Consider the following 15,095-nt stretch of genomic DNA (forward strand, 5'->3'; position numbering starts at 1 on the left):
CTGAAACAAATATAAATGAAGTAAAAGAAATATGTAGCTATGGGAGGGATTTCTCTCCCCCACCCGTGCCAAATTTCTTATTTTTCTTTATTTTTCTTTTAAATTGTTACTTATTTACACTAAGATTTGACTCTCCTCTGGTGTCTACTGAGATAAAGCTCAAACAGATCAAGAGAAATGCAAAAATGATTTACAAAAGTGAAATCAGCAAAATATTCACAGCAGTAAAAAGAAAGCTGATGGGAAGAAAGGAGGGAAAATAAACACAATTGAAGTAGGTAGACAGTGAACTGTCTCCCATCAGCCCTACCTTCATGAATTCTGTTCAACGAATGAATAGATGCGTGGAAAGGTAAGTATGTAAATGGTGTTCAATAAACATACTTTAAACTCATATATAAATTAATTTGAAACTTACATTATGGAAAAAGTTGTTTGTATATGAAATCTTCTGCAACTGTGAATTAGAGGAGTAAAATTTTTTTTACAGTATGACTCGAAACAACAAAAAATAGTTAGCTCAAGCATTTGAAGAAATTCTGTTTTGTGATTATTAATGCTGTGGCTTGTTTCTACCATACTATGGTTTATGACTATTTTATTTTAATTATCTAGGCAGTTTCCCAGATATTTTGAAAGAGCTCATAAATATGTGAATCTATTTACCATTTTAGCTTTAAACAATGAGACTCAATCCACAAGGTCATCTAACATTCTTCTACCATTCCTTGCTCCCTAAAATACACCATATGTTTAATGTCTTTTATTCCATCACATTGAAGGTATAAATGGCATTTTGCTGGATCACAGAAATGATGTCCCTATTATATTCTCTCATCAGATTACTGACACCATAAACTGTAATGGCTTCTTCAGCACTATTAACGTATCTGGCATCAGCCTATATTGGGAAAGTCCTTAATCCTGCAAATGGTTGTTAATAACTTACATTCGCACAGAGCATTTTCATCTCAATCTTAAAGTAATATATATACAGAAAGTGGGAATCCATCCACTGCTGCAAAGACAGCCATTTATAAAATGGAATGCAACAGCTGGATAGCTACTACTCTGTCACAAAGCCAGAGATGAATATTGTATTTAATATATACTGAATTAGGCTTCTGAAATTTCCTCTCACTTTTAAGTGAAGGTTAAAACAGGTCACTGTGACCAATATTTCTTTATTTGCAAAAGGTAAAGCTACTGAATTTGATATTTCCCATTTTTCTGGTTCCTTTCTTAGACCTGAAGTGACATTTGAAGACATGCTGGATCTGACACCAAGAATTTTTACCCAGAGCATCCAGAAAGAATGTCATCAAAGAGTTAAAAAAAAAAAAAAAAGAAAAGAAAAGAAAAAGAGAGAGCAAAAGCTGAGAAACAAAGCCAGAATGTAAAACTATAGAACAGTACCAACAATAAGGAGGACAGAGCAGACAAGAATCAAGCCAGGAAGAGAAACAAATCAGAAAGTTTTATTGACAGTAGGTCAAGGCAAAGAATTTAGGATGCTAGCAATGAACAAGAGAGTACGAGTGTGGAAGACTCTATCGGTTGCTTACACTATGGTGCTTGAGTACAACAGTGCCCATTCTGTGACCTGTACTCAAGAATGGAAATATCGTATTGATCAATGATTATTATTTTTTATTTTAACATGGAATCTCCTCTGTTTTATGTGGTAAAAGTACATTGATTTCAAGGTATCCTAGCAATCAATCCATATGAACTATGAATAAATTACTTTTAAATTAATTTTTGGTGGTTATTCTAGTCTCTCCTGTGAGTGTAGAGAAAACATCAGGCCTCTGGTTAAAATTAAACAAACACAAACACACACTGAGTTTTCTAATCGCAACTAAACCAGAACATTGCTCTTCTGAAAAGAACATTGGACTTAGAAGCAAAAGATTTGATTTTGAATTTGAGCTCTGTCATTTCACAGCTATGTGATTTGGACAACGATTTGAGGTCTGAACATTCTCATATGAAAAGTGAAGACAGCAGTACCTAGCTCAGGTTATTATATCAAGACTTGAATTAATGTATATAAAAGATCCTTGGAAAAATTAAGCTCTACCATGTAAATATGAGAGATTACTAATGGCTTGACTAGTGACATATTTCTTTACTTAACCTCAGATCGCTAATCTGTATGACCTTAAATACTGGATATAACCTGAAATAGAAATGTAAATATACTGAGATGAGTTGTTTCCGAAATATCAGAAAAAAATTTTCTTGAATATGCTTATTAATGGTGAGATCTTTTAATATTTATGGCTTTATTCTTGGAAGATTAAATTACTAATATATACCACATAAAATTTTAGAGTGGAAATACATGAGACCTCTTGACCTTTAAAAGATTTACATGACTGCTAATGAGAATATGTGAAATATATAACAGTCTATTAGAAAATCATTTGGTCTATCTTCATGTCTGATTCATCAAGCAAATGTTGATTAAAAAAGGGTCAAGATCAAGGGATATTTTTCTGATTAACAATAAAAAGATACTTAAAGATTTATTATTTAGAAATCTCTAGGACAAAATTGTATAAACAATGAAAATTTCTAACATCGAGAACTCTTACAATATAGTGAGCTTCTCTCTTCCTAGTTGATTGTATTTCTTTGCATAATCCTTTTATGTTGGAGACTCTCCGTTCATCTAAGATAACTTAATGGGGTTATAGCCTGAGGAGCGAGTGCAGCTGAAGCACTAACTTCATTAGTTTCTTGACACTACCTGTCAGAATTCTGGCTCCAGACCAATACAAGGTAAATTTAGACTGAAAAATAAGGTTACAAATAAGGTTGCAAATGAACATGTTTGGAGAAGAGACTGGTGGCTAAACTTCTTTTATATGAAACTGTGATAATACATGGTTGAGGGCTTAAGTGCTCATAAAATTCTTAATAAACTATATATATCCAAACTAGATTGGAGATTGCTTTGAGAGAGAAAGTAAATAAGCTTTTCTTTTTATTACCAAAAATACAGAGGTGAGCAGGAATAAATAACCCCTTACTCCATCCACAACACACAAACCCTTTATCAACATTCTAGTTAATTAAATACATTATAACATCAGCCGTGAAAGCTACACAAAGCCAATTCTAATATTTTTTTATATTTTTGCTACAAGAACGACACCTATATGGCACATTTAAATTTTTTTCTTGATTAAAAAAATATATATATATTGTGACTTAAAACTCTTTCTTAGCTGATAAGTATTATCTCTTATGTTCCTGTAGTACATTATTTCGAATACCAAAACACATGAACTCTATGCATGCAAATCTAGAGATGGTATGTAGTTGAGTGATCACTAAATTATTCCTCATACCAGGATACCTTTGGTAGTGCAAGGGCAACAGGCATAAACCAAGATTGTATGGACACCTAGGGAAGTCAGTGTCAGTGCCTACGGTGCTGAAAAGTTCAGCCCCAGATTTATGTGCATTTAAAAAATATTTTATTGTGCAGTAGCTATCTCTATCTCAACCTATCTCTATCTCTATCTCTATCTATCTCTATCTCAATCTCTATCATCTATCTATGCATATCAACAAGGCAATTCAAAGATTTTTATAGAGTATACTGTGTCTAATGACTCAACATATTATATATAATGTGAAATTGAATTTTCACCATATACTGCTAATAATAAACAAATGAACCATTATAGAGTTTCTCATTTTTCTGTTCTGATGGGCTCTTAATAAGTACATATTTAAAATAAGTTCTGATTCCTTTACTTGCTTGGAATTTTTTTATTTTTAGTGAATTATTTATTCAGGGAACAATGATTACTTATTCTTAAGGAGCCTAAATCCTTCTCTCCTGAAAGCACAATGCTGAATTTTAAAAATCAAATTAAAAAGTCCCATAATGATGTACAAATAAAAAGAATATTTTTTCACTTTTGATGGCATTTCCTCATATTTAATAAAATGGGTAATCATGAACTAAAAGAAATGAATCAAATTTGTCAGACAAGATAATTAACTTCTCTGTTTCACCTCTCTCTCTTCTGTAAGGATTATTAATATTAAGACTATAAGACTTGTAAAGGTATGAGAGCAATAACAAAATCTCTCTCATAAGGTAGTTATGAAGATTAAGTTAGATACTATACATAAAGCACTTAGACTAGTGCCTGGAAAATATTGCTTAGAAAACATTACATTTGATGTGTCCCAATTCAACTCTTCTCTTCTATAACTGAATTTTGAAACAATAAAAAATAAGACAGAGAATTCACTGATAAAGGCCAGAATCACTTTTATTACTTATAAAAGGCAAAACTGAAAGATTTAACTTACATCTGTAGACAAGTGAGCTTTTTGATATATATCTCCCAAGACATCACTGAACCTATAAGACTTATGGTATGCAAGAACAGAAGTAAACACATACACTCTATGGGCAGGATTGCTCCCAAGAAGTAGGGAAGAGAAATGACCAGGTGATTATATCATCCAGACTAAGCTAGGTTTATTTCTGGCCCACATGACATTTTCAAGTATGGTCAGCCTTAGGGATATGCCTCACATGCATTTCACTTTAGGACTCAAGCCAATAGAGTAACTAATATCTGGAACACTGTGTATGACTATGATAATGGTGAAGGGAGCTTGGTGAAACACACCCTAGCTGTTAAATTCCTTACAAAAAATAACACATCAGTTTTTATCACACTATATTGAGAAGAACAAGCCATATGGTCAAGCTTAAACTTAAGCAGGCAGAGAAGTTTGATCCTGCTATATGAAGAAATAGGAAAAAAAAAGCATATTTGTGAATCGCCCTACAAACTCTCAAAGTTTTCTCTCCTTGTCTTTAAATATTTGGTTCACTCTTTTTATACACAAATAAACTCACCTATTTCCCAAGGAAGGCAACCCCAAAGTCCTTATAGTCAAAGAATCAAGTTAAAGGATAATGTGAAAAGCCTATATATCAGGCCTAGATATGACTCTGCTTGATCCAGACAACTATGAAGTACAAAGATAAGTTATTTTTCCATGTCCTCACCCCCATATACAATATAAAATTGTAGGCCATAAATAGGACAACCTTAACATTCCCCCTCAGAAAGGGGTAGAATGGAGGATAGAGACATCCTGCTATCACTAGCTCATAGCAATTCTAAATCCCACTGGGCAGATGTCAGATGAACCCCTTTCCCTGACAAAGATAATATTCCTGGACTATACCTCAACTTTGATCCATGGAAAAGACACCATAATCCCATTTCTATGACACTTGGTGCTGCCTTCTGGAGAGATCCTCTTTGTTTTTCATCCTCTTTGACAACATCTGAAGAGGACATTGGAGAACAAGCCCTCTTGGGATGCAGAGCAGCTGCTTCAGCTTGCTTCCTGCTCATAGAAAGCTAGGATTCCAAAAATATTTTTTTCTAAGTCTCGAAGAGTCAGAAACTACTTTTAGTATTGTTTCATAGTTTACCAGACAGTATAATTCTCCAGAAAATCACCTATTTTCTAATTATTCTAATAAGATTCATGTCTAATACCCAAGACTGAAGGCTTTTTTTTTTTCAAAGCATGCCTCTTTCTTTGAGCTTTAAGTACTTTGAGCTTATTAAACTCAATGGTGAGAACCACACCATTAACCTTTATTCCCTGAGACATATTTTCTAACTGGGTACTACATTAACCTATTTTTTTTCAGGTTTTAACACTGATGGCTAAAAGTCTTGATTTTATTTTTACTAGCAAGGCTGAGTTTTATTAGCCTTTCAGCTTTGTCATTCAAGGAGATTCTCAGACTTATATTTTGCCTATTGAAGAAAGAAGTACTCTTGTTATTCTATAAGTTCCTTCTCTATTTTCATTCTTTCTTGCAAACTAGTTAGTCCATTCTGACATTGTAGTATCTTTTCAAATGCAATAAACAGTAAGCAACATGTAGTATTAATGTTCTTTTTTCTAATCTCCTCATTAAGAACTATAAGCTAATTGGATACCTATCTACCTTTTGAGTTATTGTAGGTGATGCTTTTCAACAAATATGCCATTGAATAACATGGATCACAATATTTTCAGGTTTGCATCAATTAAGATAGGTTACATTATCACATAGTAGCAAATCTTTCCAATCACAAGGACTCATGCTATCTGTCCATCAAGGCTTGTTTGGGGGTCTGTGCTCTAGTCCATTCTATTTAATGATTCAGGCAACTGGAGCAGACCCTATCTAGTCCTTATGGCAGGGGAAAGAATCATTGGCCTAACTTCATTTGCATGGAGAAATGTAACCCTCTTGTGTATCTGACAGGAGAGAATAGCCCTAAGAACTTTACAGCTACTCATGCCCAAGTTCTTCTTCCAACTCACTGAAGGGATTATGTCTCTATTCCCTGGGAATGAATGAATGAATGAATATTTTATTTAATATTACCAAATTTTGTCCAGTTGAATTGACCGATAGAGCCCAGCAGAGAAAACACAGTATTTTGTGTTTCTTCCTTTTTCCATTCAGCATATTCTAATTTTAATTTCTCCTCTGAGCATCACTGTTTTGTCATCCCAGTGACATACTGACAATGGACTCTGTCTAATGACAGATTTAAATATTGCTTGTAAATGGTCATTTTCTCACTTTGTCACATGTACTTAACCTATAGACATTACACTTCAGACAATGTGGATAAGCCATTGGAATCCAAGTGTACTGTTCACAATATTCTCTTTGCCCTAAATGCTAAAAGCAACTTGAGACGTAAGACCTAGTACCATCTACCTAGGCCTGACATTAAAATACATAAAAGTTGAGAAAATCATAAAATTAACTTTTATCCATCAATCTCCTTGCTTCGACAATTATAAGTATTTTTTCCCAATCTAATTTCATCAATCCTGACTCTCTACTTCTGTTGCTGCTGTTGCTGCTGTTGCTTATTTGAAAAGAAAACAAAACAAAAACCTTGTCATTTCACCCATAGACACTCCAGTTGGCATTAACAGCTGGAACCTCACTAGAGCTCTGTAGAAGCTGGTTGATTTACAATTTAAAAGCAGCAAAAATTGTTCTTCCTTCTTCCTTTCTATCTCATTGAAAACTTGTATGTCTGAGCCTGCCTATCAAAGCCACTGTGAATGACAGACAAGTGGAGATCACATTTCCCACAAAACCTTGTGAGGCCAAGAGGATGCAGACTGCACTCAAGCTGCCTGTACATGTAAATGACTAGATCTTTGCTCATATAGTCAGGGCCAGCTGGTGTTTGGGTAATTCTCCTAAGGCCTATTGTCTGAATTTTGGCTGAGGTCTACACTCCTCTGTCTTTACTGAGTCTCAACCTTTTACTGAGGCTTGCTCTCTCTCCAGTATGGAAAAAACCTTTGATAATACCATTGCTCTTACTGAGGCCTGTGCTTTTGCTGCAGTCTGTGAACCTTTGTTCAAGAAGAGCAAGTCCTACACATCACCTACTGAATACTCAATGTGTTTTAATGAAGAATCTCCAAAGCTCAGTTGCATAAAAAGCCTCAGTCACTTCTCATATGTTTGAGTCTTCTACATTTCATTCACGATCTCTTTCCTAAATCCAGCAATTCATGCAGCAGATATTGGAGTGTTTTGGTTGGTTCAATAAATAGCGTCCTTCTTGTCTACCTCAGTTCTAAACTATCTGGGAAATAAAACAAATGGAGTGAGGAAAACGAACTTGGGCAGAAGACAAAATCTCACCTTTATTTACTGAAAAATCAGGTATTAGAGAATGTTGCTCATATATGTAGTCAACTGTGCTTCATAATATAAAAAATAAAACTAAACAGATTTACCCATTCTCAGGCATCTTCCCACATTGGGGCAGGTCCTTGTAAATTGCATAATATGGAAGAACAGAAGACAATGTAGAATCTGTGAGAGCATGGCTGCTTCTAAGAGGAAGGAATGAGGAAAAGACTAGGCTATGCATGCCTCATTTATCTTTCCAAACACAACCATCTGATTAAGTTACTTAGAAAAGAGTAAGTGAAGAGACAATGAAGGACTTTGAGTGTCATAATGAACTTCCATTTACATGGAAGAAAATATCTAGAAGGAAAGGGAACTAATTCTGTTATGGTTGTTTCATTTTATTGTAGGTATCAATCATGCCTTACTATGAACAAACTTACATTAAAAAAAAAAAAATTCCTAGGTCATGCAACGTAGACACAAGCAGAATGAGGTTTCTTAATGTGCAGCAAAGATATGGAAAAAGAGATTGCACGAGATTGGCACATTAAGAAATTTCAGGCACTATTACCAGGACATGAGGCCTGGGGGACATAGAGAACTTAGTGGCAAATTTATTGTCTTACCTGGTAGAACTGTGTCTGGGCATTGGTATGGCTCTTCTACAGAGAGGAGGATAAAAATCAAGATGCTTTTTGGAGGGCTTCTTAGGTGTGGTAGATTCCTAATGCCAACCAGAGTGCTGATGGAGGGTTCACCCTGAATAAGTTCTTATAAAAAATATAAATTCTCCTAAAGCCTGGGAGAAAGACTTCTTTACGTGTATACTTTGCTTATGCTGTACTCATGTATTTATTTATTTGATTGTAGTAAAATATACATAACATAAAATGTAGTACTTTAACCATTTTTAAGTGGACAATTCAGTAGCCTCAGTATATTGACAATGTTGTGTAACCATCATCACCGTCCTTTTTCAGAATCTGTATTTTTTTGATGCTTAATAATCCTTATGCATTAAACTGAGCAGAGCCCTTGATATAGGGTACAATATCTTCAAACCCAATCTCAACTTCCTTGGATCTGGGACAAAGAATATTATCAGCATCATGGTCATTATCATAACCATTGTCATCCAAAGTCATCCCATAAATGACAGAACTGGGTATAGAATCGAGGCCTTATAATTCTTAATCCTCTGGTCTCACAACAGCTCCTTCCTTACTGCTTGGAACAGATGTTTTAAATTCAGTTGTGAGAGAAGTAATTCAAAGCCTGACCAATTGCTTTAGTTCCCGAAGCATTTTTTAAAAATAAATATCCTTTTATGAGACGAATATTGAGAAAGAAAGAAGAAACAAAAGGGACTTTAATCACTTATTCTTTGGTTTTTATCTAAAGAGGCAAATACATTTAAATAGTGAATACAAGACAGAATGTAATTCCAGAAAGAAATATCAGGCAACTTTTACGTAAAGACGTGTATAAACAACGGAATACATTATCTACTGCTTCTTGGTCTCTTTCTGTGAAAATGGTACTATTTAAATCCAGACACGTTACTTTACTGCTAATGCGTGGGTGCTGAAAAGAATCTGCTCTGTTTAATATTAGCAGTGCAGGCATGTAGTTCAAATAGTTCGTGTGTTTCATGACTCCTCTTCTGTTTTTATTTCTAATATCTTTTCTCATCTCCCTCCATCTAACTCCAGGACTTTGCAATAGTCTGAATAAAGAAAGGTTGATTCATTTTTAAAAATCAGTTGTAGAAAAAAGAAAAGCATTTTTCAATGTTTCAGACAAATTAATGAGAGTTTAGTGCAAATATGAACACCTAATCTGTATCACTTTAAAATAGACTCATTTTCTTTCTTTTTTAATTTACAGGCAGTTAAATTCACCTTTTTTTGCCATAGAGTTCTGAGCTTTATGCATGCGGGGACTTATGTAACTGCCACAGACAGGATGCGGAGCTTTTCCGGCCCCCCAGCTCGTTCTGTACCCCCTCTATGCAGAGCCTCCTCCAGCTCTTAATCCGTGGCAACCACGGATTTGCTCTCCCTTCCTGTATCCTTTTCCCAAATGTAAGTGGACTTATTTTTAATTAAAAAACTCAGTATTTCAATTTAGTAAAATGTTTGTTTCACTCAAAGGATAATACTGTTTACAAACTTTTACCAAAGGATCTGTAATATAACTGGCTCAATAAGTGATGCTTATGGTCCAATGTTAAATCTAGTTTCTTTGTCTACTCTATATTAAATTTAAAAGACCCATAATTATAGGACTTTGGAATGGAAATAAGTTTTTGGTGTTTCTGATAGATATTTCTGAATATTTGGCTTTAAAAGGGCCTGAAATTTCAAAGTAGTTTCTCCTCCATTAAGTCCATTTTTAGTGCTCTATCAGATAGTAAAACCACAAGCGTTTATATCCAAAAGATAGAATTTCGAATGTTTCAAGCTGAGAGGAAACTGAAAAGAGATCTCTACTATATCACTAATATAATTTCTTTTTGTAATGACTAAATAAAATCATCAATTTTGGCGAAAGTCTCAATTCTCTGGAATTCGCACAATGAATCAATCTTAAATCTCTACATGTTGCCTCAAAGTTAAAAAATTTGCATTATTGTGCCTGTGAATGATATATTCAGATAATTCAAGATCTAAATATATTGCCACTTGACTAAACCACCTGAAATAATAAAAATATTATTTATTGGACATTCAGACTTAATAGATATTTTGAACCCCCTCTTAATTTTTAATATATGTGTAATCACCATTTCCTAGATGGTCAGTATGGCAAAACTGTAATATGCTTCTTCATACATGACAAAAGCATCAACTCTCAACAACTAAGAATTGATCCTATTCTCAATGGTCAGTGTTTGTGTCAACACTAAAAATACATTGGAAAGTATATCATTGACCACCACATATTTTTGTGACTACAGCAATGTTTATATTCTTATAGCAATATCTTCCTGACCACACACAGAATGGGTACACAACCTACAATCATGCTGAGCATGATGGGCCTGTAGTAGTCTACATCATGATTTAGAAAATAATCATAAAGTAAACCTAAAATATTATCCTCTACATGTTATGCTTTCAATGAGAAAATGAATATTAAGTTGCTGAACATATCTCTCTTATATATGTATCTTTCAAAACGTGCAGCTGATTCATCTTTTGACTTTAGAGATTTTACCCAAATACAAGGCCACATTTCTACTCTATTGGGAGAAAGATATATGTTGATAATTGGATTTCTACACCATATGGCATTGCTGTTATGTAATATTCATTAATGTCTCTTGGATAAGGGTCAGAGCATAATGTTTGTTAGTAACTTTTAGCTGATTTTACAAACTTCTCTGTTTCGAAGTGAGTTAAATCTCACTTTTGTTAGGAAAAGTGCAACTTTGCATGATGCCTCAATGGCACCAATTTTTATTTAAAAGCATTGTTTTGCCCTTGTTAAAGAAAAAGTCATTTGGATTACATAAGAAGTACTTCGTTTAAAAATGACATGAAAGACTCAATAAATTTTAGACTTCCATTTGACAAAATTTCTTAACAGCAAATAAACCAGTCTGAATTCTTAAGTATTTGTATTTATACTTTCAATTTCACCTCTTTTGGGAGTTACATATTACAAACCCAGACTCATTTGTCTTAGTACATAAAAAAATTACATTCCATGTTTGTACTGAAATTTTCTTCAATATTTATATTAATGATATTTTTGAAGATGTAATATTTTCATCAAAATTATCATTTTACTACTTTTTTCAATAATCATTGATTTTTTTGTATGAATGAGAATATAAGGAAAACAAAAGTAGCAAAAAAGAGAACTTTAGCAAATACACATAACACTCAATTTTATGGAATTATGGTTGAGATAAATGAAATGTTACTGACTGTGAGCTGAGTATTCTGATTATCTATTATTGTATTACAAACTACCCCCAATATTTCGAAAATGACCTCTCAATCATATGTCACTATTTCATGGGTCAGGAACAAAGAAGAGCCAGATAACTTTCGATTTCCATGTAGTTTTGACAGAAGTCGTCAGTATTCAGCTGGCAGATGGCATGGTTTGGAAGGTCAAGACAACTTTATTCTCATATCTGGAGCCTTTTCAGGAGTGGCTGAAAGGCTGGGCTCATCTGGGACTATTTATCAGAGTATTTACAAGTGGCTTCTCCTAAATGACAGTCTCATGGAAACCAGAGTTCTTACATGGTAGGCGTCTCAAGATTCCCAGAGAGTGTTCTTAAGGGACAGAAAGTGGAAACTGATGGCCTCTTAAGGCCTGGACTCAGAAACTGACTGAATGTCACTTCTGTCATATTCTGTTAGTCAAAATATTCACCCAAGCCGGTCCTGTTTCAAGGGGAAGTGAGTAAGAATCCACTTCTCAATGAGAAAAGTGACAAAGAATTTGTGATCACCTTTCATCTATCACATTAAGGCTAACTGATCAAGACAATCTTGGTGGGACACGGGCAACTTTTTATAATGACAATTATTATGAGCACAGTAAGACTTCTTGGTAATGCTCATAGATAGTTATGTATTTTACATTTGTACAATGGATATGGTAAAGTTACTTAAGTTCTTTTTTCTCCAAAACTGTCAAACAATTTATGGTTTGATAAAACACTAGGGACCATCATTGGTCACTAGACCACAGTATGAGAAGCAAAGTTGTATCACATTCTATTTTTTCTAGCACTTAGAAAATATTCAACTTGCTCTAGGAATACTGAATTTTTTCATTACACAAGTATAGTTTCCAAAATTAAGGAAATTGTTAATTTGTTTAGCTAGATTAACAATCTATGGTGTAGGGTTTAGGGACTTAATGTAAAATTACCTTGAATATGTATGATAGTCAACAATTTAAAAGTACTTTAATTTTTATTATTGCACTTGTATTTTATAGTAGCCTTATAGTATTGAAGAATTGTAATTAGTATTAACATTTTCTTTTTATAGATTATACTTGTCTGTTCAAAAGAAATAAATAATTTCCCCAAACTCACAGTAGGGGTAAAGTTGACCTTTAAAATTTCATTTAGTATCGGTTTATTCAGTATTGATTTATTCAGTATTTACAGAACACTTGTATATTTCACTAGGTTGTTGGATTACATGAAATAATGTATGTAATTGCCTAGTCCTAACAAATATTATTTCTTCCCTGTTTTCTTTCTCATTTAATACTTATCTCAGTAAAATAACCGATTATACCAAATTACACTGAGGTGTAAATGATTAATAAGACTTACTAGGACATCAGTTTTGAGATATATGTTTGTCAACCTATAATGAATTTCTCTAAATTAAAGAGTTATTTCTTTAGGTACCTAATTTCAGGCATAAGAGAGTTGGTGAGCAAAGGACAATCTGAGGTAGAAAGGTTTGTATGTTTCATAAATCACATCTTATAGACAAAAATCGTATTATACCTACATTTACTAGAGAATCTAACTGTCTTGGAATATTTATACTGAAATCTCAGCAAACCCTGGGACTGTTCTGAGAACAGCTCCAAGCATTGTTTTTGGTTTGTGGATCCGCATGAATGAAAAGGCAGGTGCTGCACTACTTGGCCAGTCCTGCTCCAAAGAATCTTCTCAGAATTGAGCTTCGGGTGAATAGAATAAAGGCATATCCAAAGTCATCTTGCTCATTCAGAGTTATGCTTTATCGTAGCCTGGTTCTATCCTACAGGGTTTTTCAGTTGCTTATATCTTTGTACTTGATTATTGGCTGACTTGTGATTATTAAAGCTAAAAATAAAGAAATAGGATGCTCTATGTAGCAATCTCTTTGTGGTACTCTCACATGAATTCATGGAAGGACATTTAGATATGGGAACTATCTAATCTCAATCAATAAATAAACTCTTCACAGCTATGTATTTCCGGAAATACCTTGCCTATCATATCTAAATTTAAAATTTCAAATAGACAATCCAATTCAACATAATATCTAGAGAAACGTTAACTCTTAATTCCCTTGAGCATAATGGTTTCCCTATGATTCCTTGTACTTCTTTGTTTATGACCATCTTATGAATTTTCTTGAAAATTATTTAATTAAAATCATTCATTAAATTTTTGCCTGGTAGTGTGCAAACATACAGAGGTCAGAGAGTGTCTTTCTCATTATTATGTCTTCAAATTGTAAAAGTTGACAAATTATTGAATGAAAGAATGCCAAATCTAAATTAAGTCCATGCTGTCGTAAAGCACTGTAGTTAACAGAATTGCTAAAATTATATGTAGAGTGTCCCAGGCCAACAAGAGACAAGAATGACCCAAGAAATCATAACAGTACCTTCAGATCCAGGAAAGAGAGGAGATAAAAGATCTTATTTGTTCTGGAAAAGCTCACTGCAGTCCAACTCGAGCAAAGCACACAGCACAGTTCTGAATTCCGTAGACCGAATGTTTATGGATTTGGATCAACTGAGATTATAAGAAACAAACATGTGTTGTTCTCTTCGATTTTTAAAGAACAAGAGAGCAAAGCAGCAACTCTGTCTGTTGGAGGAAAATCTGAAATGAATGTGCTTATTCCTTGAAAGATGTCTCCCCTAACTCTACTGAAATATTAAAATGTACCAAAATGTTTCAAAACACTTTTTAACATTAGAACATTTTTGTTAGTAGTCACTTTTAAATAGTTTTCTTTTCTGTTATAATATAAATAAATGTTTTTTAAAGTTCTCTTTCTCGTCTACAGCCATGCCACTCTGAACACGCGCAATCTCCTCTGATCTCGGAAGCTAAGCAGGGTCAGACTCGGATAGTACTTGAATGGGAGACCACCTAGAAAGACTAGGTGCTGTAGGCATAAAAAATAAAATAAAATAAAATAATATAAATAAAGTTCTCTTTCTCCCCATTTTTATAAGGAATTTTTATGATAGACTTTATTACATGGTAGTTCAGTACTCCAATGCCAAATATTCAACTTAAAACTTGAGAAACTGACTAATAGGTATTGTGAAGAAATATATGTTGTTACTATGCTGAATTCAAATATAAAATAAAATAAAATAATATAAATAAAGTTATCTTTCTCCCCATTTTTATAAGGAATTTTTATGATAGACTTTATTACATGGTAGTTCAGTACTCCAATGCCAAATATTCAACTTAAAACTTGAGAAACTGACTAATAGGTATTGTGAAGAAATATATGTTGTTACTATGCTGAATTCAAATAGTTTCCATCATCACCAAAGAACAGATTCTGTTCACTGTCCCCTTCTGCTATGTTTTTCTCCTTGTTTCTCTGGGGAACATCTCTATGCATAACTTACAGAATGTTTGAAA

General features: G+C 33.7%; 1 long non-coding RNA gene and 1 pseudogene across 1 annotated transcript in view; both read left to right on the forward strand.

Moving 5' to 3' along the window:
- The window catches only part of LOC112483340, a 42,143-nt gene extending 40,385 nt beyond the window's left edge, over nucleotides 1-1,758 (forward strand). Inside the window, exon 3 of the long non-coding RNA XR_003047615.1 lies at nucleotides 1,247-1,758. This is a non-coding gene — a long non-coding RNA (uncharacterized LOC112483340). The remainder of the gene's footprint in view (nucleotides 1-1,246) is intronic.
- Nucleotides 1,759-14,491: 12,733 nt separating this feature from the next.
- Nucleotides 14,492-14,610, forward strand: LOC112483436 (annotated as a pseudogene).
- Nucleotides 14,611-15,095: the final 485 nt, after the last annotated feature.

The sequence above is a fragment of the Pteropus alecto genome, unplaced genomic scaffold, assembly GCF_000325575.1.
Source record: "Pteropus alecto unplaced genomic scaffold, ASM32557v1 scaffold24, whole genome shotgun sequence".
Classification (NCBI taxonomy): Eukaryota; Metazoa; Chordata; class Mammalia; order Chiroptera; family Pteropodidae; genus Pteropus; species Pteropus alecto.